We start from the raw sequence: 26,597 nt of genomic DNA, 5'->3' as shown, positions 1-26,597 counted from the left end.
TGAAATCTAATCCTTTCTTGCTTTAGCATTTGCTTTACTTCAGAGTATTCTTTACGTTTCTGCAGGACCACGGGGAGGGGTAATCTTGATCAAAATATATTAATTTACTGTCCAAAAACACCCTCTTCTTACCCCAGGCCCTTTGTAGAATCTCCGCCTTGGTACTATATTGAAGGAATTTAATTACTATTGAGCATGGCTTATCTTCTGTCTCGGGTAGGCTGCGGAACGATCGCATAATGCGCCCTCTCAATTTCCAGCTCCATAGTCGAGGGAAGCTTCAGCGCATCCCGCAGCAACTTTCGTACAAACTCTGTCATAGACAAACCCTCCACTCCTTCAAGAATGTTGTATATCCTGATATTTTTCTGCTGTAATCTTGCCTCCAGGTCAAGCAGTTTACTTACTTGTTGATTTACTATTTTTATCATTTTACTTAGCATCTGTTCCACATTTTGCACACGATCTTCCACCTTCTCAATTCGAGTCTCTGTCACCACTATTTTTTGATTGACGTTGGCGAGCTCTAACTTAATATCATATAGCTGCTGTTTTATTTCTTTTTGGAACTCCCATATCTCTTTCAGAATTTTTATCATATTTGCCGCTTCACCTGAACAAGGCCCCTCATCAGCCTTGCTAGCATGCGGTCAGGTAGGAGAGCCACTCGCTGCACCCATCTCATCCACAGGCTCTGCAGTGTCGCTTTTTTTATTTCCATTCTTGCCCCTCTTATCAGTTCAAATACTTTCGAAAAATCCTATATTTGATGGGTTAACGGGACAAAATATGCATTTTTCTGGAGGAGCTATTGATTTAAGCTGCCATTCTTGATGATGACGTCACCGGAACCCACCAAACCCAAAGATCTTAAGGTGGAAAAGTCACTTGGGCCAGATTAACTACATCCCAGAGTCCTGAGAGAGGTTGCTGAAGAGATCATGGATGCATTGGTTTCAAAGGTACAGTTAATGTATGAGAAATATTAGAGAAATTAAGTAATGATCTTTCAAGAGTCACTTGATCCTGGCATGGTCCTGTACCTGGAAGATTGGAAATATCACTCTACTCTTTAAGAAAGGAGGAAGGCAAAGAAAATAAATTATACACCAGTTAACTTGACCTCAGTGGTTGGGAAAGTGCTGGAATCTATTATTAAGGATGAGGTTTTGGGGTACTTGGAGACAAATGATAAGATAAGTCAAAGTCAACATAATTCCTGTAAAGGGAGATCTTGCCTGACAAATCTGTAGAGTTCTTCGAGTAAGTAACAAGCAGGGTGGACAAAGGGGAGGCAGTGGACGCCATTTACTTGGATTTTCAGGACTTTGACAGGCTGCCACACATGAGGCTCCTTAACATAATAAAATCCTGTGACATTACAGGAAAGATACTGGCATGGGTAGAGTAATGGCTGACAGACAGGAGGCAATGAATGGGAATAAAGGGGGTCATTTATGGTTGGCTGCCAGTTACTGTTGGTGTTCCTGAGGGGTCAGTGTTAGGACCGCTACTTTTCACATTGTGATTGCAGCAGGACTTAAGACAAATTGGAAGAAAGGGCAAAAAAATGGCAGTTGGAATAGTGTTGGGAAATGTACGATATGCATTTTGTTAAAAGGAACAATAGTGTGGACTATTAACTAAATTGGCATAAGGTTCAAACAACTAAGGTGCAGGAGTCCTTGTCCAAGAGTTCTAGAAGAATAATTTACAGGTTGAGTCTGTGGCAAAGAAGGCAAATGCAATGTTGGCATTTATTTCAAGGGGAATAGAATACAAAAGCAAGGAGATAATACTGAGCCTTTATAAGACACCAGTCAGGCCACACTTGGAGTATTGTCAACAGCTCTGGGTCCCATTTCTCAGGAAGGATGTGTTGTCATTGGACAGAGTCCAGAGGAGGTTCACGAAAATTATTCTGGGAATGAAGGGGTTAATATTTGAGGAGCATTTAGTATCTTTTGGCCTGGTCTCCCTGGAATTTAGAAGAATGCAGCGGGATCTCATTAAAACCTACTGAATGTTGAAAGGATATATAGAGGGTGTTTCCTCTAGTGGCAGTATCCAGAACTCGAGGGAATAGCCTGAGAATTGAGGGGCGACCCTCTGGAATAAAAGTAAGAGGAATTTTTCGAACCAGAGAGTAGTGAATCTGTGGAATGCTCTGTCACAGACTGCAGTAGAGGCCAAGTCTGCGGGTGCATTTAAGGCAGAAGTTTATAGTTTCCTGATTGGTCAGGTCATCAAAGGATATGGCAAAAAGGCAGGTATATAGGATTAAGTGGGATCTGGGATCAGCCAAGATGGAATGGCGGAGAAGACTTGATGGGCTGAATGGGCTAATTCTGCTCCTATGTATTATGGTCTTATGGTCTAATACTCCTTAGGAAGCCCTACTCTTCCTCCTCCTTGACGTCTAAACACCCTAACATTTTACACACTTAGCAGTGATCTTCCTGGTCTTCCACATCCTTTTCATCTGTAAATACTGAAACAAAGTACTCATTCAGTACCTCACTCACATTCTCCACATCCAAGCAAATGTTTCCCATTTTATCGTAGAGTGGTCTCACCCTCTCCCTCGTTCTCCTTTCACTCTTGATGTATGAATTCAACAATTTCCATACAGTGCCTAGGAATTCACCTTAATCCTACTTGCCAGGACTTTTCATGGCTCCTCTAGGCTTTACTAATTCCTTTCTTTAGTTCTTCCCTGGCTTCTTTATACTCCTCATGTTGTCTTCTTTGATCCTAACTTCCAAAGCTTGACATACTTTGCCTTTTTCTTCTTAATGAATTTTCATTACCTCTCTGGGTATCCAAGTTTCTCTAATCTTTTCATCCCCATCCTTCCTTCTAATAGAACATACCTTTCCAGTACTCTGTGCAAATGATCTTTAAACTCCCTCCACATGTCTGCTGTGGACTTGTCAGAGAAAGGTGTTCCTAATGAATTCTTCTTAATTCCTGTATAATATCCTCATAATTTGTCCTACTCCAAAACTCGCCCAGAAGGACTGTACCTATCCCTATCTATAGCTATCCTGAAAGTTAAGGAATTGTGGTCACTAACTGTTCACCCATGGATAAGTGCAGGGATTTACTTTGTAAGTACAAATTTGAAGGCAGTAGACAGAGTTAATGGCAGGATGTTTAGCAGTGAGAAGGAACAGAGGGATATTAAGGTCCACTATCATAGATCCCTTAGTTTCCACTGAAGTTGATTGGGTGGTTAAGGAGCTGTAAACCCACATGGGTTTTGACCAAAGAAAGACTTTTGTGCAAAGGTGTTTATTAGGTGTGTCAAAAATCAAACTTACAAAAGTTAATGAAAATAGTGTCAAGAAAACTGCCAATAGTTACAAAAGTATATCTACCAGAAATAGCACCATACTACAGTATTTCCGTATGAACTCCTGGCCGCTTGATCTCTCTCTTTATCTATCTGTCTCTCCCTCTCCCACTGAGAGCTACCCACACCAGTATGTACCATCTTTAATTACCCACAAGACTACACACAAATTAGAATATTATGCACCCCACAAAATAAACAAAAGTATCTAGATTAAATACAGTATACTGACACATAAACACGTTTACACATCCGCATTGCTAAAGAAATAGGATATTCCATTTGATCATGGAGGGAAAGAAACCATAAAGCCAATCCATTATGAAAGTATACTGGAGGGAAGACATTGAGGTGCACACACTCAGTGCAACGACAGCAGTGACAAAGCAATGTTTGCATGTGTGTAAATACCCATGTATAAGCAATGTACTTGCTGACTGATTTCCATCACACATTCCTTCATTAGCCAGCAACTGAGTTCAAGAGCTGCGAGGTAATGTTGCAGTTCTATAAAGCCCTGTTTCGGCCACACTTGAAACACTTTGTTCAGTTCTGAGACCCTGATTATAGGATGAATTTGGTAACATTAGCAGGAGTGCAGGGGAGGTTTACCAGGATATTGCCTTGATTATACAGTATGTATTATGGGGATAGGTAGTGTGAGTTAGGGCTTTTCTCTTTGGAGTGAAGGAGGATGAGAGCTGACATGATGGAAATGGACAAGATAATGAGACAATCGAGAGGATAGCCAAAGATATTTCCCAGGGCAGAAATGGTTATATGAGGGGCTACAATTTTAAGGTGTTTGGAGGGTGCAAGGTTCTTTGCTCAGAGTAGTGGGTGTGTAGAATTCTCGGCAACTGGTGGAGGCCAAAGCAGATACTTTAAGGACATTTAAGAGACTCTTGGATAGGCAGATGCTTGATAGAAAAATGAAGGTGATGTAGGAGATTCCCACATTTGGATTGATCTTGGAGATTCCACAGTCGGTACAACATCATGGCCAAAGGGCCTGTACTGTGCTGTTAAAATGTTAAATATGTTCTATTAAATCAGATCTGACTAGTGTTATTAAGTCTGCCATGTTTCAATGTGATTTTCAGTTCACTGAGTTGTTTTACTATATCAAGATCCAGAACCTTTTTTAGTATTTTGTCCAACTGTGTGAACATTTGCACAAAGGATTCCCACGTCACTCTCTGGGAATGGGAGCCTTTCCCCATCACCAGACTGAGATAGAATGGAGAGCCCTCTGTTGGGTCCCTTCTCTGATTCTGTGATTTCCTGTAAGCAATTAACTTGCTGAGTGGCAGACTGAGCAAAAGAGAATGAGAAAACAATGCTCAGCAATAGGACGTCCCAATTGCTTTGAGCACAGAACAGTCGCTGGGCAGTCTCTTCACCCACTCTGTAAATTTCTGGGTTCAGTTGTTAGCAGCAATCCATTAACTGTGGAAATTACAAATCAGAGCACTGCAGCACAGAAACATACCCTTCACCCCATCTAGCCTCCTCCCCCTTTTCTTTCTTCCATCGCCTTCTGTCTTCTCCTATCAGATACCCCATTCTCCAGCCTTGTATCTCATTCACCAATCAACTTCCCAGCTCTTTACTTCATCCCTCACCTTTCCGAGTTTCACATAACACCCAGTATCTCTCACCACCCCAGCCCCCCCCCTCCGCCGCACTTACCCACTCTAACTGCTCATCCGTTTTTCCAGTCCTGCTTGAAGTTATTTCGGCCCAAAACATTGACTGTACTCTTTTCCTAGATGCTAACTGGCCTGCTGAGTTCCTCCAGCATTTTTTGTGTGTTGCAGTCAGCTCATTGTCTTCTTCAGTCTGCAGAAAGTCATGTAGGAAATTCACGGGAAACCTCTTCACCCACTGAGTGGGGACTGTTTGGAACCCATCACCATAGGGAGAGTGAGAGGTGAACAGTAGGGAAGGTTTTAAAAGGAGTGTCATTGAACAGAAATACTGGCAGGTACCTCCTGGGCACAGCTGATTCCCTTATGTACACTGGGTGTGTTGTAGGTTCACTGAGTATCTGAGACAAAGTTTAAAATAAAACTGATTTATTTGACACAAATCCAGAATATTAAACTCCAGTCCCATTAAATGTAAACATCAGCAGGACAAACTCCTCCCAGTCCCAGTACCAGGGTGCACAACTGGATGTGACAAGCAGCAGCAATAATTAGAATTTGACACAACAGTCACTTGTGAACTTGCCTCTGGATTCAGTAACTGTGATGGTTAAATATCCCAGCATGCAGCTTATTTAAACTTTTCCCAGTGCTTCCGAAGGTTTGATGAATGATTGAATCCCTTCCCACATTCAGAGCAAGTGAATGGCCTCTCTCCATTGTGAACTTGCTGATGTACCTTCAGTTGAGATGACTGGGTGAAAACCTTCCCACAATCTGAGCTGGTGAACGGTTTCTCCCAGCGTGAACTCGCTGGTGAGCCAGTAGGTTAGATAACTGAGTGAATCCTTTCCTACAGTCTGAGCAGGTGTACAACTTCTCCCCAGTGTGAACTTGCTGGTGTGCCAGTCGGTCAGATGATCAAATGAATCCCTTCCCACAGTCTGGGCAGCTAAATGGCCTCTTCCCAGTGTGAGTTTGCTGACGTACCTTCAGCTGAGATGACTGAGTGAATCCCTTCCCAGAGTCTGAGCAGGTGAACAGCATCTCTGCAGTGTGAACTGACTTGTGTGCCAATTGGTCAGATGAGTGAGTGAATCTCATCCCACAGTCTGAGTGGGTGAATGGTCAGTGAATTCCCTAGTGTAAACCAATTTGGTAATCTGTAGGTGGCATGACTGCATGAATCCCACAGTCTGAACCAACAAAAAGCCTTTCCACAGTGAGAACTCACAGATGTGTGAGCAGATCAAATTACCAAGTGAGTCTCTTACCCCACAATGAACAATTGAACAGTCTGTGTCCCCTGTGAACTCACTGGTGTGCCTGCAGATTGGCTGAGTGAGTGAATCCCTTTCAACAGACAGAGTAAGTGAATAGCCTCTCACTGCTGTGAAATTTCTGTTGTATTATCAGCTTGAATGACAGTATCAATCGCTTCCCACAGACAAAACAGATCAACAAATGCTAGTGTGTTCTCAGCACCCCGGTTCCAGTAGATTTCACTCAGCTACATCTTCATCTCCTAGGATCAACAACAGATATATCGATGTTACAAAGGAAGTATCTGGTCTCTCCTTAAATACCTGACAGAGACATTGGAAATGACCTGTTGTTGTCTTTGAGATTCCTGCACACAGATTCTTAGTCATTTCTAACCAGTAAAAAGATTTACAAAAGACATCAGTGGATGAACTACAGTATTTCAGATGGGATAAGTTTAGTCTTGATGATATCTGACATCACACCATTTCAACAAGCTTCAACCCAAGTTGGACGAACAACTACTGATCTTCTAACTGCACACAGATTAGTGATCCAGACAGACTATTCAGTTCTCTGTTTTTCTGCTTGTAACAGAATGGACCATTCCTGCCCATCTTCATTCTGTGATGTGGCTCAGTTTGTCTCTCTCCATTAGTATTATTTCAAGATCTGTTCAAGTCCCACAGCGCTACAAAGAGCACATGATATTACAAGGCTGATTCTGGAGAGTTTCTAATTACTCTGACCCTACACCCATCCCTTGAGATGACTGACAGTGGTGAACTCATCAATGACAATGAATATGAAAAGGAGGGCAGTTATATTTCTATTTAGATTGTGGCGCTTTTGTGATGTGTAAGTTTTGTGTCACTTGTTATCCAGAATAAATGTATTAATATCATTTTGTGCCCAGAAAGAAAAGGACAAAACATGTTCTCATTTGGAGAAAGGTCCAAAGAAAGAGGTAAAACAAGGGTAATTTTCTCAACTAAATGTGATGGAAGGATCTTTCCCCATGGAGCACTAACTGACATTTTCATTGACTGAAAGGTGAATTCTTCATCCAGGATTATCTTGGAAGTATATTTTTGTCCTTGGATTTAGATAGCAAGCTTGGCAGTGTCTGAGGGATCCATCTGCTCCCATTCCCTGTGCCTGCGCTTCCACACCCTACCAGGGAAAGCACAATTGTCACCCATGGCTGCCTCATACCCAACGGAGTACCTGGTAAGGCTCAACTAACTGGTGGAGTATTCAAGGGCATGTTCAATCTCTCATTGCTACAGTTGGAGGTTCCTGTCTGCTTCAAAAGGGCAATAATTATACCAGCACCCAAGAAGAGCTGAGTGAGCTGCCTTAATGACTATCATCCAGGGTGATTAAGACCATAAGACAAAGGAGCAGAAGTCAGCCATTTGGCCCATCAAGTCTGCTCCACCATTTCATCATGAGTTAATCCAATCTCTCCTTTAATCCCGTTCCCCCGCCTTCTCACCATAACTTTTGATGCCCTAACCACTCAGATACCTATCAATCTCTGCCTTAATATGCCCAATGACTTGGCCTCCACTTCCGCCCATGGCAACAAATTCTATAGATTCACCACCCTCTGGCTAAAAAATTTTTTTCATATCTCTGTTCTGAATGGGTGCCCTGGAATCCTCAAGTCATGTACTCTCGTACTAGACTCCCCCACCATGAGAAACAACTTTGCCATATCCACTCTGTCCATGCCTTTCGACATTCAAAATGTTTCTATGAGGACCCCCTCATTCTTCTAAACTCCACGGAGTACAGTCCAAGAGCGGTTAAACGTTCCTCATATGTTAACCCTCTCATTCCCGGGATCATTCTAGTCAATCTTCCCTGAACCCTCTCCAATGTCAGCACATCCTTTCTTAAATAAAGAGCCCAAAACTGCACACAGTATTCCAAGTGAGGTCTTACCAGTGCCTTATAGAGCCTCAACATCACATCCCTGCTCCTATACTTATTCCTCTAGAAATGAATGCCAACATTGCATTCGCCTTCTTCACCACCGACTCAAACTGGAGGTTAACCTTAAGGGTATCCTGCACGAGGACTCCCAAGTCCCGTTGCACCTCAGAACTTTGAATTCTCTCCCCATTTAAATAGTCTGCCCATTTATTTCTTCTACCAAAGTGCATGACCGTACACTTTCCGACATTGTAATTCATTTGCCACTTCTTTGCCCATTCACCCAATCTATCCAAGTCTCTCTGCAGACTCTCTGTTTCCTCAGCACTACCAGTCCCTCCACCTATCTTTGTATCACCAGCAAACTTAGCCGCAAAGCCATCTATTCCATAATCCAAATCGTTGATATACAACTTAAAAAGAAGTGGCCCCAACACAGACGTCTGCGGAACACCACTGGTAACCGGCAGCCAACCAGAATGTGATCCCTTTATTCCCACTCTCTGTTTCCTGCCAATCAACCAACACTCTATCCATGTATGTAACTTTCCCATAATTCCATGGGCTCTTGTTTAGCAGCCTCATGTGCGGCACCTTGTCAAAGGCCATCTGAAAATCCAACTACACAACATCCACTGCATCTCCCTTGTCTAGCCTACTTGTAATCTCCTCAAAAAATTGCACTAGGTTTGTCAGGCAGTATTTTCCTTTAAGGAAACATGCTGAGTTCTGCCTATCTTGTCATATGCCTCCAGGTACTCCATAACCTCATCCTTGACAATCGACTCCAACAACTTCCCAACCACCGATGTCAAACTAACAGGTCTATAATTTCCTTTTTGCTATCTTACCCCCTTCTTAAATAGCAGAGTGACATTTGCAATCTTCCAGTCCCCCGGAACCAGGCCAGAATCTATCGACTTTTGAAAGATCACAGCTACTTCCTGCATTCCATCTAGACCAGGAGATTTATCTACCCTTAAACTATTCAGCTTCCTGAGTACTTCCTCAGTCGTAATTGTGAATGCGCATATTTCTCTTTCCTGACACCCTTGAATGTCCGGTATATTGCTAATGTCTTCCTCAGTAAAGACTGATGCAAAATACTCATTCAGTTCCTCCGCCATCTCCTTATCTCCCTTTACAATTTCTCCAGCATCATTTTCTATCAGTCCTATATCTACTCTTACTTGTCTTTTACTCTTTATATACTTGAAAAAGCTTTTAGTATCCTCTTTGATATTATTTGCTAGCTTCCTTTCATAGTTCATCTTTTCCCTCTTAATGACCTTCTTAGTTTCCTTTTGTAAGCTTTTAAAAACTTCCCAATCCTCTATCTTCCCACTAATTTTTGCATCCTTGTATGCCCTCTGCTTTGCTTTGGCTTTGACTTGTCAGCCACGGCTGCATCTTTTTTCCATTCGAAAATTTCTTCTTCTTTGGAATATATCTGTCTTCCACCTTCCTCGCTTCTCGCATAAACTCCAGCCACTGCTGCTCTGCTGTCCTTCCTGCTAGAGTCCCTTTCCAGTCACCCTTGGCCAGTTCCTCTCTCATGCCACTGCAATTTCCTTTACTTCACTGAAATACCGACACATTGGATTTCGGCTTCTCTTTCTCAAATTTCACAATGAACTCAACCATTTTGTGATCACTGCCTCCTAAGGGTTCCTTCACTTCCATCTCTCTAATCACCTCTGGTTCATTACACAATAACCAATCCAGTACAGCTGATTCCCTAGTGGGCTCAACAACAAGCTGTTCTAAAAAGCCATCTTGTAGACATTCTACAAATTCTCTCTCTTGAGATCCAGTGCCAACCTGATTTTCCCAATCCACTCACATGTTAAAATCCCCTACAATTATCATAACACTGCCCTTCTGGTAAGCCTTTTCTATTTCCTGTTGTAATTTGTAGTCCACATCACTGCAGCTGTTTGGAGGCCTGTATATAACTGCCATCAGGGTCCTTTTACCCCTGCAATTTCTTAGCTCAGTCCATAAAGATTCTGTACCTTCCAATCCTATGTCAACTCTTTCTAATGATTTAATATCATTTCTTACCATTAAAGCCATGCCACCCCCTCTACCTACTTGCCTATCCTTCCGATGCACCATGTATCTTTGGACATTCAGCTCCCAGAGACATGCATCCTTTAGCCACGTCTCAGTGATTGCCAATATCATACCTGCCAATCTGTAATTGTACAACAAGATCATCCACTTTATTCCTTATGCTGTGTGCATTTAAGTTTAACACCTTAAGTCCAGTATATAAAGTGCTTTGAGAGGTTGGTCATGGCTAGAATTAATTCCTGGTTCAGCAAAGACATGGATCCACTGCAATTTGCCTATAGGTCTGCAGTGGATACAATCTCTTTAACTCTTCACAGCCTTAGATCACCTGGACAATACTAATACTTGTGTTGACTACAGCTCAGCATTTTCCCTCGGGATCAATAAAGTATGTCTGTCCCTCTGTTAACACAATCCTTCTTAAACTTCTGAATGAATACCTTCAAAACCTGGGCCTTTGTATCTCCCTCTGGAACTGGATCCTCAACTTCCTCACCAGAAGACCGCAGTCTGTGCAGGTCAGAAATAACATCTCCACCCTGCTGGCAATCATCACTGACATACCTCAAGCCTGTGTGCTTAGTCACTACTCTCCTCTCTCTACACTGTTGACTATAGCTAGGCACAGCTCAAGTGTCAATCTATAAATTTGATGATGACAGCTATTGTTGGCAGAATATCAGATTCAAGAAGGCATCAGGATCAAGATTGATCAGCTAGTTGAATTGTGTCGCAGCGACTACCTTGCACTCAGCATCAGTAAGACCAAAGAACCGATGACGGACTTCAGAAAGGGTAAGATGAGGAAACGCACGCACACCAGTCCTCATAGAGGGATCAGAAGTGGAAAGAGTGAGCAGTTTCAAGTTCCTGAGCGTCAACATCTGTGAGGATCTATCCTGGGCTCAACATATCGATGCAGCTACAAAGAAGGCACAGCAGCAGCTATATTTCATTAGGAGTTTGAGGAGATTTGGTATGTCAGCAAAGACACTCACAAATTTCTACAGATGTATCATGGAGAGCATTCTGTGGCTGCTTCACTGTCTAGTATGGGCAGGGTGGGGTGGGGGTGGGGGGCTCAGGATCAAAGTAAACTGCAAGGTAAGAGAAGTCAGCTCCATCATGGGCACTAGCTTCTGTAGCATCCAGGACATCTTCAAGGAGCAACGCCTCACAAAGGCAGTGACTATTATTAAGGACCCCCATCACCCAGGCCTTCTTCTCACTGCAAACATCAGGAAGGAATAACAGGCCTGAAGGCGCACACTCAACAATTCAGGAACAGCTCCTTCCCCTCTGCCATCAAATTTCTGAATGGATATTGAACCCATGAACACTACCTCACTATTTTTTTGAACTAATTTAAATTAACTATTTTATGTACTGAAAAAGGATGTACAGGTAATGCTTTCCCGGCGTATATGTTGAATAAACTTTCTCAGGATACTCAGTATGGAATATGCCTATTTACCATATATATACCCCGCTGTAATTCAGTTTTTTTTAATACACTGCGGTGCTGTAACAAAAGCAACAAATTTCAGACATACACTGGTAACATCAATCTATCTGAAGGAAGAGACAGATCTCAATTGTTTGTTGCACTGCAATTTGGTAAAATGTGGGTACACCAGATGCTGTAATAAGACCGGAAGGTTTTACCATTTTCAGAATGATCAAACTGTGAACTCTGGTGAGGAAAGAGGTGGTGGCATATCCTTTTTAGTCAATTCTCGTTGGTGCACAGATGTTGGGGTAATGTCAATTTCTTCTTTCCCTGACTTAGAACAAATAACAATTAAATGTAGATCACTCTATTTGCCTTGGGAGTTCACACAAAAACATAGAAAACATACAGCACAATACAGGCCCTTCAACATGTCCCTACCTTAGAACTAACTAGGTTTTACCCATAGCTCTCTATTTTTCTAAGCTCCATGTAGCCATCCAGGAGTCTCTTAAAAGACCCTATAGTTTCCTCCTCCACCACCGTCACCGGTGGCCCATTCCATGCACTCACCACTCTCTGTGTAAAAAAAACTTACCCCTGACATCTCCTCTGTTCCTACTTCCAAGCACCTTAAAACTATGCCCTCTCATTTCAGCACTGGGGAAAAGCCTCAGACTATCCACACTAATAAAGCCTCTCATTATCTTGTACACCTCTATCAGGTCACCTCTCATCCTCCTTCGTTCCACGGAGAAAAGGCCGAGTTCATTCAACCTATTCTCATAAGGCATGCTTCCCAATTCAGGCAACATCCTTGTAAATCTCCTCTGCACCCTTTCTATGGTTTCCATGTCCTTCCTATAGTGAGGTGACCAGAACTGAGCACAGTACTCCCAAGTGTGGTCTGATCAGGGTCCTTTATAGCTACAACATTACCTGTCGGCTCTTAAACTCAATCCCACAATTGATGAAGGCCAGTTCAACATATACCTTCTTAACCACAGAGTCAACCTGCATAGAAGCTTTGAATGTCCTATGGACTCAGACCCCAAGATCCCCCTGATCTTCCACACTGCCAAGAGCCTTACCATTAATGCTATATTCTGCCATCATATTTGACCTACCAAAATTAATGACCTCACACTTATCTGGGTTGAACTCCATCTGCCACTTCTCAGCCCAGTTTTGCATCCTATCAATGTCCCGTTGTAACCTCTGACAGCCCTCCACACTATCTACAACACCCCAACCTTTGTGTCATCAGCAAATTTACAAACCCATCCCTCCACTTTCTCATCCAGGTCATTTATAAAAATCACAAAGAGAAGGGGTCCTGGAACAGATCCCTGAGGCACAGCACTGGTCACCGACCTCCATGCAGAATATAACCCGTCTACAACCACTCTTTGCCTTCTGTGGGCAGGCCAGTTCTGGATCCACAAAGCAATGTCCCCTTGAATCCCATGCCTCCTTACTTTCTCAATAAGTCTTGCATAGGTACCTTATCAAATGCCTTGCTAAAATCCATATACACTACATCTACGGCTCTACTTACATCAATGCACTTAGTTACATTCTCAAAAAATTCAATCAGGCTCGTAAGGCAGGACCAGCCTTTGACAAAGCCATGCTGACTATTCCTAATCATATTATCAGAATCAGAATCCTTTATTATCGCCAAGTATGAGGACACATACAGGGAATTAGATGCCGGTTCCCTGAGCTCTCTCTCTACAGAATTAAAAGCAAACAAAAACAATAGTGCAAATAATCATGAACTATATACAATGAGGTCCCCCTCATTGAATGTACAGGTGGACTTGATTTATAATAGACTAAAATTCAAGTGTTCATAAGACTGATGGCGTACGGAAAGAAACTGTTCTTGTACCTGTTTGTCCTGGCATACAGTGATCTAAAGCGCCTACCAGAAGGAAAGAGTTGGAACAGGTGATGTCCAGGGTGTGATGGGTCTACAATAATGCTGCTTGCTCGCCTCCTGACTCTAGATGTATATAAGTCCTGGATCGAACCAATAACCCTTTCCGCAGCCCTGACGATTCTTTGGAGTCTATTCTTGTCTTGTTTGGTAGCTGATCCAAAACAGACAGTGATGGATGAACAGAGAACAGACTGGATTATTCCTGAATAGAATTGAATCAGCAGCTCCTGAGGCAGGTTGTACTTCCTGAGTTGACGGAGGAAATACAACCTCTGCTGAGCCCTTTTGATAAGAGTGTCCTCGTTGGGTGGCCACTTCAGGTCCTGGGAGATTGTGACACCCAGAAATCTGAAGGTCTCCACAGCAGACACAATACTGTTGAGTATAGTGAGTGGGGGGAGTATTGGGGGGCTCCTCCTTAAGTCCACTGTCATCTCCACAGTCTTGAGCGTATTTAGCTTCAGATTGTTCTGACCACACCAGAGGGCCAGCCGTTCCACCTTCCGTCTGTATCACCGTCTCAGATAAGGCCAATGACAGTTGTGTCGTCTGCAAACTTCAGGAGTTTAACAGATGGATCCTGCGAGGTGCAGTCATTAGTGTAAAGGGAGAAGAGCAGTGGGGAGAGCATCCCTGGGGGCACCGGTACTGATTGTCCGGTTGCTAGAGATGATGCTCCCCACCCTCACTTGCTGCATCCTGTCAGTCAGGAAGCTTGTGATCCACTGACAGATGGCGGGGGAGACAGTAAGCTGGGTGAGTTTGGAGTGGAGGATTTCTGGGACGATGGTGTTAAACGCCGAGCTGAACTCAACAAACAGGACCAGGTGAATCGACGGGAGCGCAGATCGAAATCCCCGCCGTCTCAGTTTAACAAGCTCACTTCCCTCTACGGCATCTCGCACGCAGACTAGTCAGAGCTGCTGCAGCACCTCGGACCAAAACCTCCATAAAACTATCCATAAACGGTGCAGAACAGTTGGTGGCAAATTCACTAATCTTTAGAAGTTCCTCTCTGCTGTATGTAATCAGAGAGGAATTGCAGAAAATAGGGCAAATCAGAAAAAAAACAACAATACCAGAGAGCGCAGTACTGTGGCGGCCATCCATAGCGCCATCTCCAAATGTTCATAAATCCTGCCTCTCAGGATCTTCTCCATCAACATACCAACCACTGAAGTAAGACTCACTGGCCTATAATTTCCTGGGCTATCCCCACTCCCTTTCCTGAACAAAGGAGCAACATCTGCAACCCTGCAATCCTCCAGAACCTCTCCTGTTCTCATGATGATGCAAAGATCATTGCCAGAGGTTCAACAATATCCTCCCTCACTTCCCACAGTAGCCTGGGGAACATCCTGTCTAGTGCTGGTGACTTATCCAACTTGGTGCTTTCCAAAAGCTCCAGCACATTCCCTTTCTTACTATCTACATTCTCAAGCTTTTCAGTCCACTGCAAGTCATCCCTACAATCACCAAGATCCTTTTCCATAGCGAATACCATGGCAAAGTATTCATTAAGTACCTCCGCTATTTCCTCCGGTTCCATACACACTTCTCCATTGTCACACTTGATTGGTCCTATTCTCTCACGTCTTATCCTCTTGATCTTCACATACTGGTAGAATGCCTTGGGGTTTTCCATAATCCTGTCCACCAAGGCATTCTCACTGCCCCTTCTGGTTCTCCTAATTTCACTCGTAAGCTCCTTCCTGCTAGCCTTATAATCTTCCAGATTCACATCACTACCTAGTTTTTTGAACCTTTCCTAAACTCTTCTTTTCTTCTTGACTAGATTTACACCAGCCTTTGTACACCACCATCCTTTCCCTGTCTCATTGGAACGCAACTACTCCGAACCCCATGCAAATATCCCCTGAACATTTGCCACATTTCTTCTGTACGTTTCCCTGAGAACATCTGTTTTCAATTTATGCTTCCAAGTTCCTGCCTGATAGCCTCATATTTCCCCTTACTAAACACTTGCCTAACTTGTCTGTTCCTATCCCTCTCCAATGCTATGGTAAAGGAGATAGAATTGTGATCACTATCTCCAAAATGCTCTACCACTGAGAGACCTGGCACCTGAACAGGTTCGTTTCCCAATACCAGATCAAATACAGCTTCTCCTCTTGTAGGCTTATCTACATATTGTGTCAAGAAACCTTCCTGAACACACCTAACAAACTCTGCCCCATATAAACCCCTCACTCTAGGGAGATGCCAATCAATATCTGGGAAATTAAAATCGACCACCACAACAACCCGATTATTATTACTCCTTTCCAGAATCTGTCTCCCTATCTGTTTCTCGATGTCCCTGTTACTACTGGGTGGTCTATAAAAAACACCCATTTGAGTTACTGACTCCTTCCTAACTTCCACCCACAGAGACTCCATGGACAACCCCTCCATGACTTTCTCCTTTTCTGCAGCCCTGACACTATCTCTGATCAACAGTGCCACGCCCCCACCTGTTTTGCCTCCATCCTTATCCTTTCTGAAACATCTAATACTTGGCACTTGAAGTAGCCATTCCTGCCCCTGCACCATCCAAGTCTCTGTAATGGCCACATCATAACTCCAAATGCTGATCCATGCTCTAAGCTCATCCGCTTTATTAATGATACTCTTCACATTAAAATAGACACATTTCAAACCATCGAACTGAGCGTGTCCCTTCTCTATCACCTGCCTATCCTCCAAGCTTTCTATATTTGTGAGCCAACCTCCCTTTCCTCCGTCACTTCAGTTTGGTTCCCAACCCCCAGAAATTCTAGTTAAAACTCTCCCTAGTAGCCTTAGCAAACCTTCCCACCAGGATATTGATCCCCCTCGGATTGAAGTGCAACCTGTCCTTTTTATACAGGTCACACCTGCCCCAAAAGAGGTCCCAATGATCCAGAAATCTGAATCCCTGCTCCCTGCTCCAATCCCTCAGCCACACCTTTATCCTCCACCTCACTCTATTCCTAAACTCACTGTCATGTGGCACAGGCAGTAATCCTGAGATTACTACCTTTGAGGTCCTGCTTCTCAACCTCCTTCCTAACTCCCTGTAGTCCCTTTTCAGGACCTCCTCCCTTTTCCTACCTATGTCTTTGGTACCAATATGTACCACATGGACACGAACAGAAACATCCCAGACCCTGGCACCTGGAAGGCAAACTATCATCCGCGATCCTGACCACAGTTTATATACCATCAGCAGCCGATGTTGGCTGTAAACAAGTAACAGTTCATCCCAATGCATTTCAAATTATTGTTGGCAATTTTATCCAGGCCAACAAGATACCTGTTTGAAGAAAACCCTGCCCAACTTTCTCCAGCACACAACCTATTCCAGTAGAGGTCCCAAGCACTAGACCACTGCTACACCACAATAAGGAATGCCTATTGTTCCTTCCCGAGTCTGCATTTTGGCAAGGCAGATCATTTGGCTGTACCCCTACTACCTGCATACAGACAGATCCTGAACAGCAAGGCTCCAGAGATCAAGATAACCAAGAGGTGGTTGTGGGAGGCTAAGGAACGGTTACAGGATTGCCTTGGGTCAGTGGAGTGGGCCAAGTTCAAGAACTCACCTGAGGACCTGAATGACCACACAGGGTCATTATGGACTCTATTAAAACAGTTGTGGATGAGTGTGCCCTCACAAAATCATTCAGGGTTTTCGTCAATCAGAAACCTGGGTGAACAATGAAATCTGGAACCTGCTGAGAGCCAGAACAAAGACATTCATGTCTGAAGATGAAGATTGCTACAAGAGATGCAGGTATGATCTCTGGAAAGCCATCTCTCGGGCGAAGTGGAGATTCCGGACTAGACTGGAGTCAATGAGGGATGCTCAATAGCTATGACAGGGTTTGAATGCCATAATCTCCTACAAAGTTAAATCTAAGGACAAAGCTTCAATTCCAGATGAGCTCAATGCCTTCTAAGCTCACTTTGATCACCAGAACAGGGAAGAACCATCACATACCCCCATGTCTCCCGATGACCCTTTGGTCTCAGTACCTGAAGATGACGTGCAGGCTGCCTTCAAGAGAGTGAATCCAAGGAGGCATTCAGTCCGGGTGAAGTACCTGGCTGAGTACTGAAGAGCTGTTCTGACCAACTGAATAGTGTATTCACAGACATCATCAACCTCTCATTCTGGCAGCATGTGGTACCCACCTGCTTCAAGTAGGCTTCAAGCGTACCGGTGCCCAAGAAAAACATGGTAACCCATCTTAACGACTATCGCCCAGTGGCACTTACATCCACAGTGATGAAGTGTTTTGAGAGGCTGGTGTTGAAGCATATCAGCTCCTGGCGGAGTAGCCACTGCTCTACATACCATCCTTACACATCTGGAGAAGAAGAATGCTGATGTGAGAATACTGTTCTTGGACTACAGTTCAGCATTCAACACCATAGTTCCATCCAGGCTCGACAGGAAGCTCAGAGACCTCGGCCTTGACCCTGCCTTGTGCAGCTGGATCCTGGACTTCCTGTCAGATCGCCAGCAGGTGGGGAAGTGTGAGCTCCCATACCTCCAACCCTCTGACTCTCAACACAGGATCCCCTCAGGGCTGTGTACTAAGTCCCCTCCTTTACTCCTTGTATACCCATGACTGTGTCGCCACCCACAGCTCTAATCTGCTGATTAAATTTGCTGACAACACTACATTGATTGGCCTTATCTCAAACAATAATGAGGTGGCCTACAGGAAAGGAATCACCTCTCTGACACAGTGGTGTCAAGGAAACAACAACTCCTCAATGTCGCAAAAATGAAGGAGCTGGTTGAGAGGACATCCACATCAGCGAGGACCTCACATAGCCTGTACACCAGCTGTGCGGTGAAAAAAGCACAACAGCGCCTCTTTCATCTCAGATGGTTGAGCAAGTTTAGTATGGGCCCCCAAATTCTAAGAACTTTCTACAGGGGCACAATTGAGAGCATCCTGACTGGCTGGTATGGGATACACTTCCAGGTATGGGAACTGTACCTCCCTTAATCTGCAGAGAGTGGTGCGGACAGCCCAGCACATCAGTAGATGTGAACTTCCCACTATTCAGGACATTTAGAGACAGGTGCATAAAAAGGGCCCAAAGGATCACTGGAGACCCAAGTCACCCCCAACCACAAACTATTCCAGCTTCTACCATCCAGGAAACAGTACCACAGCATAAAAGCCAGGAACAACAAGCTCCAGGACAGCTTCTTCCACCAGGCCATCAGACTGACTAAATCACGCTGATTTGAGTGTATTTCTATGTTACATTAACTGTTCTATTTATTATAATTATTATAAATTATTACGATTGCACATTGCACATTTAGACAGAGAAGTAACGTAAAGATTTTTACACCTCATGTATGTGAAGGATGTCAGAAATACAGTCAATTCAAATTCAGTCTGCTTCAATTCATCTACAAAAGCAACAGTCTACAGCAGATGCTATCTCATTGGCTCATTGAAACATCTGGACAGCAAAGATGCAAACATCAAGATGCTCTTTACTGATTACAGCTCAGCATTTAACATCATCATCCCCTCTGAACTACTCAGTTGTTGTAATGTGAGTATTCTTAGAAGTAAGTTAATACTAATCAGGAAGCTATTGGTAACAAGAGGCTGGTTCCAGGGTCAGCAGGGTTTTACTTCTGGTGTGCATTGTATATACTTCCACCACCCAGGCCGCACGAGGTACCTGAAAGCCTCTGTATTGTAAATATCATTTGCCGTTCCAGATAAAGATGTTCTTTTGATCATAAAATTGTCGAGTGGACCTTTTGTAAAGTTACCACATACTTTTGGCGACGAGGTGAACTGGTTTTGTGGACATGTCGGCTCGTTTCGATCAGGAGCTGTGAATGGGTGAGGAGCCTTGCATTCGGATGGCTACATTCGGGACGATCGGAGAATTTGTGGAGGGAGGCGAGAACTGGCTGGAGGATGAAGAAAGGTTGGGACACTATGGAATTACTGAGGAGGCTAAGAAGTGCTCTATTCTCCTCAGTGTGTGTGGGGCAAAGACTTAAAAGTTGATAAGGAACTTAGCCAAACCATGGAAACCAGGAGAAATTTCATATGATGAACTAATCAAGCTCGTAGGAAACCACCACAATCCGGAACCTTCGATGATAGTCCAACGGTTCAAGTTTCACAGCCACGTCCAGAAGCCAGGTCAGTCTGGCTAATTCTGTGGCTGAGCTTCGGCAACTGTCATAGCATTGTGATTTTGGAGCCGTGTTGGTTCACAGGCTCCGTGATAAATTAGTATGCAGCATTAATAATTATGCCGTACAATGCTAGAGATTGCCCAAGGCATGGAGATGGCTTCTAATAATGCCAAGGATATCCAGAAAGGACATGGGGGGGGGGGGGGGGTGGTCGCAGTCTGCGGCAGTGCTCCAAGTCAGGAGGAAGACTGGTGACCAGGCAAAGCGGGTGGAATGTTTTTGGTGTGGAGGGACGCACTGTGCAAATATTTTCAAATTCAAAGATACTGCCTGCCATGATTGTAGCAAAAAGGGACACTTAGCTAAAAAGTTCAGGAGCTTAAAGGATAAGGTTAAGCCTGGGCAGAGGAAAGCTCAACAGGCTCAGGCAGTCACACAACATCTAGAAGCAGACGAGGAGGCAGTGTGTGCCTACATGTTTGGGGCGGAAACGGATGAGGAACTACCTGTACCATATTATGCCACAGTTACTTTCGGGGAAAGGACATTAAGTTTGAGATTTAGGGGCTACTGCATTGGTCATTAGTGAGGAGACCGACAGGAGTACATGGGGTCCAACCTGCCTCCCATCAGACCGTCAAAGCTCAAACTCAGGACCTATATGAGACAGCCCATACCTCATTTAAGGGTGTTATATGTGGATATTTCAGCGGAGGGTCAGAAGGCTGAAGCCAGGCTGGTGATAGCTAAGGGCAGTGTGCCCAGTCTTTTGGACCGCGTTTGGCTTAGCAAAATCCGGCTCAACTGGCATGAACAAATGACAGAGGACATTCTGCAGCGGTATAGTGAAGTTTTCAGGGACGAGGTGAGCACACTGAAGGGCGTGACAGTGAAACTCCATGCCGACCCTGAGGCCACACCATATTTTTTTAAGCCCAGGTCGGTGCCCTATGCCATGAAAGGCAAAGTCAAGGAGGAGCTGGAATGTTTACAGGGGCTGGGCATCATTGAGCCCATCCAGTTTTCAAGCTGGGCAGCTCCTATTGTTCCAGTTTTGAAGGCAGATAAAACGGTGAAGACATGTGGGGACTACAAGGTTACGGTGAATCGGGTCTCTAAGCTGGAGGAGTACCCATTGCCACGGGTGGATGACCTGTTTGCGACCCTGTCAGGGTAAGCTGTTCACAAAGCTGGACATGAGCCACGCCTACTAACTGCTGCTGCTCGACGAGGATTCAAAGGAGTACGTCACAATCAATACACACAAGGGATTATTCAAATACCTGGTGTTTGGAGTGGCGTCTAGCCCCGCCATTTTCCAAAGGACAATGGACTCTTTGCTGCAGGGGATTCCACACGTAGCAGTGTATCTTGATGATATTTTGATCACGGGAGCCACGGAGGGGGAATATCTGACTAACTTAGTGCTGAAGAGGCTCTCAGATGCAGGGCTGCGATTGTTATTCCTGGCTCCAAGTGTGACCTACCTGGGACACAAGATTACAGCTGAGGGGCTTTGCCCAGTGGAAAACAAAGTGAGAGCTATCAGGGAGGCCCCAAGCCCCAACAGCGTCACTGAACTCAGATCATTTTGGGGCATGATGAATTATTATGGCAAGTTTCTTCCTGACCTCTCAAAGTTTTGGCCCCACTATACAAGCTGCTTCACAAAGTATAAGAAATAAAGTGGATGAGCTTGAGGCTCAGTTGGAAATTGGCAAGTATGATGTTGTAGGAATAACAGAGACATGACTGCAAGAGTACCAAGGCTGGGAAATGAGTATTCAAGGGTGTACGTCCTATCGAAAGGACAGACAGGTGGGCAGAGGGGGTGGGGTGGCTCTGTTGGTAAGGAATGAAATTCAGTACTTTGCGAGGGTTGACATAGAGTCAGGAGATGTAGAGTCAGTATGGATAGAACTGAGGAACTGTAAGGGCAAAAAGACCCTAATGGGAGTTATCTACAGGCCCCCAAATAGTAGCCTGGATATAGGGTGCAAGTTCAATCAAGAGTTAAAATTGGCATGTCGCAAAGGTAATGCTACAATTGTTATAGGGGATTTCCACATGCAGGTAGACTGGGAAAATCAGGTTGGTACTGGACCCCAAGAAAGGGAGTTTGTGAAGTGCCTCTGAGATGGATTCTTAGAGCAGCTTGTAGTGGAACTTACCAGGGAGAAGGCAATTCTGGATTTAGTGTTGTGTCATGAACTGGATTTGATAAGGGAACTCAAGGTAAAGAAGCCATTAGGAGGTAGTGACCATAATATGATAAGCTTTAATCTACAATTTGAGAGGGAGAAGGGGAAATAGGAAGTATCAGCATTACAGTTGAACAAAGGGGACTATGGAGCCATGAGGGAGGAGCCTGCCAAAGTTGACTGTAAGGATACCCTAGCAGGGATGACGGTGCAATAATGGCAGGTATTTCTGGGAATCATACAGAAGGTGCAGGATCAGTTCATTCCAAAGAGGAAGACAGATTCTAAGGGGAGTAGGGAGTGACCATGGCTGACAAGGGAAGCCAAGGACAGTATAAAAATTAAAGAGAAGAAGTATAACATAGCAAAAATGAGCAGGAAGCCAGTGGATTGGGAAACTTTTAAGGAGCAACAAAAAATAACTAAAAAGGCAACATGGGGAGAAAAGTTGAGGTACAAAGGTAAGCTAGCTAAGAAAATAAAGGAGCATAGTAAAAGCTTCTTTAGGTATGTGAATAGGAAAAAATTAGTTAAGACCAAAGTTGGGCCCTTGAAGACAGGAACAGGTAAATTTATAATGGGGAACAAGGAAATGGCAGACGAGTTGAACAGGTACTTTGGATCTGTCTTCACTAGGGAAGACACAAACAATCTCCCAGATGTAATAGTGGGCAGAGGACCTAGGGTAATGGAGGAACTGAAGGAAATTCATATTAGGCAGAAAATGGTGTTGGGTAGACTGATTGGACTGAAGGCTGATAATTCCCCGGGCCTGATGGTCTGCATCCCAGGGTACTTAAGGAGGTGGCTCAAGAAATCGTGGACGCATTGGTAATCATTTTCCAATGTTCTATAGATTCAGGATCAGTTCCTCAGGATTGGAGGGTAGCTAATGTTATCCCACTTTTTAAGAAAGGAGGGAGAGAGAAAAAACAGGGAATTATAGACCAATTAGCCTGACATCAGTGGTGAGGAAGATGCTGGAGTCAATTATAAAAGATGAAATAGCGGCACATTTGGATAGCAATAAAAGGATCGGTCCGAGTAAGCACGGATTTACGAAGGGGAAGTCATGCTTGACTAATCTTCTGGTGTTTTTTGAGGATATAACTATGAAAATGGACAAGGGAGAGCTAGTAGATGTGGTGTACCTGGACTTTCAGAAAGCCTTTGATAAGGTCCCACACAGGAGATTAGTGGGCAAAATTAGAGCACATGGTATTGGAGGTAGGGTACTAACACAGATAGAAAATTGGTTGGCAGACAGTAAAGTCTGTAGGGAAGAGTGGGGATTAACGGATCCCTTTTAGAATGGTGGGCAGTGACTACGGCTTGGTGCTGGGACCGCAGCTATTTACAATATACATTAATGATTTAGATGAAGGGATTAAAAGTAACATTAGCAAACTTGCAGATGACACAAAGCTGGGTAGCAGTGTGAAATGTGAGAGGATGTTAGGAGAATGCAGGGTGAATTGGACAGGTTGGTTGAGTGGGCAGATGCATGGCAGATGCAGTTTAATGTGGATAAATTGAGGTTATCCACTTCGGTGGCACAAACAGGAAGGCAAATTACTATCTGAATAGTGTCAAGTTAGGAAAGGGATGTACAATGAGATCTAGGTGTCCTTGTTCATCAGTCACTGAAAGTAAGCATGCAGGTACAGCAGGCAGTGAAGAACGCTAATGGCATGTTGGCCTTCATAACCAGGGGAGTTGAGTATAGGAGCAAAGAGGTCCTTCTGCAGTTGTACAGGGCCCTGGTGAGACCACACCAGTTTTGGTCTCCAAATTTGAGGAAGGACATTCTTGCTATTGACAGAGTGCAGCATAGGTTCACGAGGTTAATTCCTGGGATGGTGGGACTGTCATATGTTGAAAGATTGGAGCGACTGGGCTTCTATCCACTGGAATTTAGAAGGATGAGAGGGGATCTGATTGAAACATATAAGATTATTAAGGGATTGGACATGCTAGAGGCAGGAAAAATGTTCCCGATGTTGGGGGAGTCCAGAACCAGAGGCCACAGTTTAAGAATATGGGGTAGGCCATTTAGAATGGAGTTGAGGAAGAACTTTTTCACCTGAAAGTTGTGGATCTGCGGAATACTCTGCCTCAAAAAGCAGTGGAGGCCAATTCTCTGGATAGAGTTAGATAGAGCGCTTAAAGATAGCAGAGTCAAGGGATATGAGGAGAAGGCAGGAACGGGGTACTGATTGTGGATGATCAGCCATGATCACAGTGAACGGCGGTGCTGTCTCGAAGGGCTGAATGGCCTACACCTGCACCTATTGTCTATTGACACTAAGTGGCAGTGGGGTGAAGAGCAGGAGGAAGCTTGCAAGGAAATGAAAAAACTCCTACACTCAACGACCCAGACAACAATCACCCTTTCATGTGATGCTTCACCCTATGGAGTCGGGGCAGTTCTCTCACATGTAATGGAGGACCGTTCAGAGAAGCCTATTGGTTTTGCTTCACGTACCCTGATGGCTGCTGAGAAGGGATATTCACAGCTAGACAAAGAAGGTCTGCCCGTTGCTTTTGCGGTCAAACGCTTTCATCAATACCTCTATGAACGTGCATTCACAATTTCTATGGACGATAAACCACTGATGAGCCTTTTTAGTGAGACCAGATGCATCCCACCACTAGCCTCAGCCAGTTGGGCTCTCACATTGTCACTGTACACTACAGTGTACAGAGCGAATGGGGATAACGCAAACGCCAATGCGCTAAGTCGACTACCTTTACCTGAGACACCTGTTACTACAAATGTGCCTCCAGAGACACCTGTAAAGGTGACCCAAATCAAGCCATGGACAGAGAGGGACCCAGTCCTGTCTCAAGTCAAGACTTTCCTTTTACAAGGTTGGCCCAGAGTCATGGAAGGAGAGGAACTGAGGCCTTATGCCAAACACAATGGCTGCAGTTTCTGGGGGGCGAGGGTCATTGTGCCTCCCCCTGGCCATTCACAGATTATGGAAGAAATTCATGAGACTCACCCAGGGGTGTCTCGAATGAAAAGCCTTGCAAGATCCTACGTCTGGTGGCCAAGAATGGATCAGGATCTAGAGAACAAGGTAAAATCATGCACGCAATGTCAGACCAATCAGAAGATGCCACCACCAGCTACCTTGCACCCATGGGAGTAGCCAGTCTACCCCCTGGTCTAGGCTACATTTGGACTTTGCTGGCCCTTTTATGGGGCATATGTTTATTGTACTGGTAGATGTGCACTCCAATTGGATAGAAGCTCACATCATGGGCAACATCACAACCCCCTCGGCCATGGACAAACTCAGGCAAGCGTTTGCAGTCCACGGATTGCCTGACACTCTGGTCACTGATAATGTCCCGACGTTCACCAGTGAGTTTTTCAGTGAGTTCATGCAGCAGAATGGCATTCATCACATTCGGACGGCCCCTTTCCACCCAGTTTCAAATGGTTTGGCTGAGCGGGATGTTCAGACAGTGAAAGAAGGCCTGAAGCAAATGACAGGTGATTCTCTTAGTACCCTGCTTTCACGTTTCCTGTTTAAATACTGCCTCATGCCACAGACTACGACTGCATGCACTCCAGCAGAGATGCTGATGGGGTGTAGGCCCAAGTCAAGACTGGACCTGCTGTGCCTGGACACGAAGGCAAAAGTGGAGAAAAAGCAGAAGGAGGGACATGATCAACATGCGTGAGAGAGACAATTAAAATCGGATGACAATGTCTATGTGAGAAACTTCAGCGGTAGCAATAATCAGCAATGGCTACCTGGGGTTATTCTTGAGCAGAGTGGTTCTATGTTGTTAAGCTGACTGATGCGCGTGTTCTCTGCAGACATCAGGACCATGTGCGCCTGCGTCATGATACAGGCTCAGAGGCAGACAGTTCCATGGAGTTTCCAATGATACTACTGCTTTTATTTCACAGTTCTTCTATATTTGGGGAATGTTGGATTTAAAGGGGGAGAAGTGTTCTAATGTGAGTATTATTAAAAGTAAGTTAATACTAATCGGAAAGCTATTGGTGATGAGAGGTGGTTCCGGGGTCAGTGTGGGGCTTTACTTCCACCCCATGTCACACGAGGTACCTAAAAGCCTCTGTATTGTAAATATCATTTTCCGTCCCAGATAAAGATTTTTTTTTTTAGCCATAAAATTGTCAAGTGGTCCTTTTGTGAAGTAGAAGTTACCAGATCAGTAAACTCCAAGACCTGGGCCTCAATAACACCTTGTGCAATGGATCCTGGATTTCCTCACTTGTAGACCCCGATCAGTTCGTATAGGCAAAACATCTCCTCCGCAATCTCCATCAGCACAGAGCACCACAGATGTGTACTTAGCCCCCTTCTTTACTCACTTTACACCTCTGACTGACTAAGCACAGCTCCAATACCATCTACAAGTTTGCTGATAACACTGTTGTTGTGGACTGTATCAAAGGTGGTGATGAATCAGCATACAAGACTGAAATTAAATATTTGGCTGAGTGGTGTAATAACAACCGCAATGTCAGTAAAACCAAGGAACTGATTGTGGACTTCAGGTGAG

The 26,597-nt window shown here is 44.4% G+C and overlaps 1 protein-coding gene across 4 annotated transcripts in view; it reads right to left on the bottom strand.

The window, feature by feature from the left end:
• LOC132383244 (zinc finger protein 420-like) overlaps nucleotides 1–26,597 on the bottom strand; it is a 97,318-nt gene that overhangs the window by 20,652 nt on the left and 50,069 nt on the right. Inside the window, exon 4 of one of the 4 annotated variants that reach the window (XM_059954178.1) lies at nucleotides 17,940–18,031. The exons of 2 other annotated variants lie outside the window; for them this stretch is intronic. The gene's annotated coding sequence lies outside the window, so the exon portion shown is untranslated. Of the gene's footprint in view, nucleotides 1–17,855; nucleotides 17,920–17,939; nucleotides 18,032–26,597 lie in introns of those variants that run through there. One more of the 4 variants, XM_059954180.1, reaches the window with a different exon arrangement.

The sequence above is a fragment of the Hypanus sabinus genome, chromosome 29, assembly GCF_030144855.1.
Source record: "Hypanus sabinus isolate sHypSab1 chromosome 29, sHypSab1.hap1, whole genome shotgun sequence".
NCBI lineage: Eukaryota > Metazoa > Chordata > Chondrichthyes > Myliobatiformes > Dasyatidae > Hypanus > Hypanus sabinus.
This window is presented reverse-complemented; position numbering and strand designations above follow the sequence as displayed.